Source organism: Elephantulus edwardii, unplaced genomic scaffold (genome assembly GCF_000299155.1).
Source record: "Elephantulus edwardii isolate Elephantulus edwardi_28Jun2011 unplaced genomic scaffold, EleEdw1.0 scaffold00034, whole genome shotgun sequence".
Classification (NCBI taxonomy): domain Eukaryota; kingdom Metazoa; phylum Chordata; class Mammalia; order Macroscelidea; family Macroscelididae; genus Elephantulus; species Elephantulus edwardii.
In genome coordinates, this window is record NW_006399784.1 from 1,383,995 (window position 1) to 1,388,687 (window position 4,693).

At 37.2% G+C, this 4,693-nt stretch overlaps 1 pseudogene; it reads right to left on the reverse strand.

Annotated features, from left to right (window-relative positions):
- Window positions 1-3,516: 3,516 nt before the first annotated feature.
- LOC102846880 lies at window positions 3,517-4,173 on the reverse strand (annotated as a pseudogene).
- Window positions 4,174-4,693: the final 520 nt, after the last annotated feature.

Genomic DNA, 4,693 nt, shown 5'->3' on the forward strand with positions numbered 1-4,693 from the left:
ATCTGAACAAGAGGAAATAATTAACAATCTCAATCTTTTCCTCTATTTATCATGATGCTGCTTATTGGTATGGTGGTGGGGATCTTTGTTCCCTTTGTGTTCAGACAAAATTCATATTGACAGCTTCAGTTATTGTTTTTCTGCAGCAAATGGTTCAAGTCCTCCTCAGATTCAGTATAGCGTGGGTTATTGAAAATTCTTCCTCCAATTCTGATGCTACATTCTTCTTTATAAAATCTAAGCTATCGGATGATCTGTTCAGCCTCTAGGTTGAAAAGATATGGAGAAAGAATACATCCTTGATGCACTCTTTTCTTCTTTTTGAACCACAGTCTTCCTCCCTTGCTCTGTTTGGACAATGCTTCTTGAACATAATTGAGTGGTTTGGTATTTACATTCTTCTCAATGTTACCCACATGATGTTTTTATCTCCACATTTAAATGTATTCACATAATCGGTAAAATTCAACTAGACATCTTTCTGGTACTTTCTGCTTTCAGCCAAGGTCCATCAGTTCCACAAGTTCTTCTAAACCCACTTTATATATCTGACAGTTCTTTGCTGATACTGTTGTAGCAATGTTTTAATGATCTTCAACAAGGCTTTGCTTGCTTACTTATAATATTAGTGATAGTGTTATATAATTTCCAGTTTTTTCTCTTTTGATTTTATGACTCCAACTCTTTGCACACATCATTAGAATGCTTTGCTTTGCATGAGCATTCCTTTGAAATCTTTTCAGCTCTTTAACTTCCTAATTTCTTCTCTTTATTTTGGCTTCTCAGAATTCTGGTGTAATCACAGGCTCTTCTGACATCCATTTTGGTCTTTTCTTACTTATTTTTCTTACTCCTGTATTTGTAATGACCTTTTCTTTTCTTCATGTATGATATACTTGATATAGTCCCACATCTTTGTTCGTGAATATTCTGTGCCTCAAATCTACTCTTGAGATAGTTTTAAATTCAGGTGGGATAGACTCAATATCTTATTTTGGTTCTTGTGAATATTCTTTAGTTTTTTTTAAACTTCAATTTGAATTTGCACATGAGTACACATGAGTATACATGAGTAGTTAATGGTCTGTTCCACTATCAGCAGCTGGTCATCAATAAAACAATGCAATCAATCAAAGAAATAAACAATCTCAACACTGGACTGTTAGGAAACATCAGGATATAGATGGAGAAAAGTCTGATAGTGTCAATGATTTCATCTTACTTGGATCCACCAACAACATCCTTTTTACCAGAAATCAGGAGATCAAGAGAGGCATCACATTGGGTGTGCTCAATGACTTTTCCAAATTACTGGGAGATATAATGCTAGTTTGATGACTAAGATGTAACTGATTCAGGTCATGGCATTTTCAAACACTTACTATGCATCTGAGAGCTGAACAACGAATAAGATAGAAGAAGTATTATTACCTTTGAGTTGTGGTGTTAGAAAAGAATACTGGATATTCCATGTGATGTCAAAAGAACAAATAGATAAATCTTGGGGAAGTCCAGCCAGAGTGCTTTTTGGAGGGAGTCAGAAGTGACAAACATTTGTCTCATCTACTTTGGGCATGCTGCTGGGAAGGGCTATTAATTGGAAAGAAACACAATGCTGGGAAGGTAGAGGTATGGCAAGAGGAAGATCCTCAACCAGACACATTGACAAAGTTACTAGTGGAACAACAGGCTTAAGTATGTCACAAATTACGAGGATGGTATAGGATCCAAAGCTATTGTTCATAAGGCTGCTATGATTTGTCTTTTATTCAATTGCACTTAACAACAACAACAGGCTATCAAAACAAATGTTTATATTTTACTTTCTAAAAACAGAAAATTAAAATTTATAAACAGCCTACTGTCAACAATGATTTCTCTAATTAGTTCATAGAGGGCTAATGAAGGAGGACAATGAAGAGTGGTGCTTATTGGATCTGTATTATTGAGGGAATTAGGAGTGGATAGTCTTTCACATTGAGGGATATTTTGGGGAATAGTGAAGGAGAAAAGGATAGTACCTTAGACTGAGGAATGATTACAGCTGATATGTCTAAGAATGGTAAAAATACATTGATAGATTGACAATATCATCTAAACTGACAATTTTGAGTTTGAAAGCTGGTGTAAAAGATAATTAAAATTAATTCATGTTTTAAAACATTTATGTATAGACTAGCCAATTAGGTCTTCAATATCACTAGGCCCTTGAAAGAGTTCTATTTAATAGAGTTGTTTTTACAGAAAAATCTTGATAAAAGTTAAACAAAGCATACAGTATGTAGATTAAAACTAATAATTAGGAAAACTTTATATTGGTCATTTGAGTATTAAACATTAACGAGCAAGATGATAATTTATAATTAATATTCACAAAACTAAGGTAGCCCACTGGCAAGACACTGCACTGCAATTCTGAGGGCACGTAGTTCGAGGCCACGAGGTGCTCAATAGGAGAAAGAGGGACCATCTCCTCCTTTATGATTAACTGCCTCTGAAAACCCACTGAAAGGTAAGCTATGGGTTGGTTCAGACTCTACAGTACACAACAACAACAACATTCATGTAACTTAATATATACCAGTCTCTAATCTTTAGTACCAGCAGTCAGGAAATCAGGAGATGTATTACACTGGCCAAGTCCACTGTCAGGAACCTCTACTAAGCATTAAAGAGCTATGCTGTCACTTTGAAGCCTAAGGTACACCTGATTCAGGTCATTGTTTTATCAATCACCTGCTATGCAAAAGACAAGTGGATAATGAATAAGGCTGACAGAAGAAGAATTGATGTGACCCTATGATTTACCCACCCCCACACCCCGCCTATTCTCACACCTCTATTCCCACCCACTCCTCCTTGGATCCTAACACACCACATTTTAATAGTTATCTTTCTGTTTCTACAATAATGGTCTTGTACAGTATATGTCCTTATGGGACTGAGTTAGTTCACTCAGCTTAATGCTTTCCAGACCCTCACAAGTTAGGTTGTAATTTTAAAATCATTGCTCCTGAATGCTATGTAGCATTCTGTCATGTGAATGAACCATAATTTCTCAACCCATTCAATTTTGCCTGGAAATTTAAGATGTTTCCATGTTCTTGCCATGGTGAATAATGATGCTATGAACCTTGGTATACAAATCTCTGTGCCTAGGTTCTTATTTTTTTAAAGTACAACTTTATTCTGGTTCTAAACAAAAAGAATGCGAATGACAGTAACAAACAAGATTTTACCACGGAATATTGTGCTTTGACATTAGCAGTCTTGTATTTGAAACTCAAGAAGGAGAATGCCTTCCAAAACAGCTAAATATGCAGGTCCAAAAATGAAGGGTTTTTTTTAACTGCCACACTCACTCCGAAGCCCATTCATCTCTCCTTCAGCATCCTAAAGATTAGCACACGTTTTGCTTATCTAGATAATAAAGTGGCAAACACGCGGCACCACTGACATCACAGGACAATTGTCTATAAAACTAGACTTCTGATGTTAGGCTCCAGCTTCGTTCTCTCACAGATATTTATCCTCGTCTGGGAGAACAGTTGTCTGCATAACCTCTAAATCATGCTCATATTGTGCTGCCAAAGCTGGGTCCATGACAACTTCTGGTGGGGCAAGAGCAGGCATGGCAACAAACTCCAAGTTAGGGTCTCCAATTCGTTTTCTAGCAAGCCAAAGGAAAGACTTTTCTAAGTGGTAGTTACTTTTGGCAGAAATATCATAGTACTGAAGATTCTTCTTTTAGTGGAAAATGATGGATTTTGCCTTAACTTTCTTGTTCTTAATGTCCACTTTGTTGCCACACAACACAATGGGGGTGTTTTCACATACTCGAACCAGATCTCTATGCCAGTTAGGCACGTTCTTGTAGATAACTCTCGATGTTACATCAAACATTATAATGGCACACTGGGGGGCTTGGACATAATAGCCATCCCTCAGTCCCCCAAATTTTTCCTGGCCTGCTGTATCCCACACATTGAATTTAATCGGTCCTCTGTTGGTGTGGAACACGAGGGGATGGCCCTCCACAACCAAGGTGGCTACATACTTCTTCTCGAATTGACCAGTCAGATAGCGTTTCATGAACGTCGTTTTGCCAGTATCACCGTCACCCACCAAAATGAGTTTGAACTGGATCTTGGGTTCTCCTTGGGTGGCCGTCATGATGGTTCTTCCAGAAGCATCACTGGGCCCCGACTGACTGAGGGTGGAAAGATGGCAGAAGCCTGTTCGTATTTTTTTTAGGATATATTTCAAGCAGTGGAATATCTGGGTCATATGGAATTTCTATGTTCAGTTTTTTGAAGAAATTCAAAATTACCTTCAAGAGTTGTTGTACCAAAATAAAAAAAGAGTTGTTGTACCATTTTTACAACCCCACCACAGTGTATAAGAGTTCCTGTCTCTCCACATCCTCTCCAACATTTTTTACTTTAATAAATGTCCTGCTAAATTTTCCAATGCTACTGGGGTGACAGGTTATCTCATTGAGGTTTTGATTTATATCTCTCTTATTGCTAGTAATTTTGAGCATTTCTTCATGTGTCTGTTGGCCATCCAAATATCCCACTCTATGAAAAGTCTTTCCATGTCTTTTGCCTACTTTGTAATTGTGTTATCAGTCTTTTTCTTGTGGAAGCACTTTAGCTGTCTATAAACTTTTTATATGATACCCTTGTCTGAA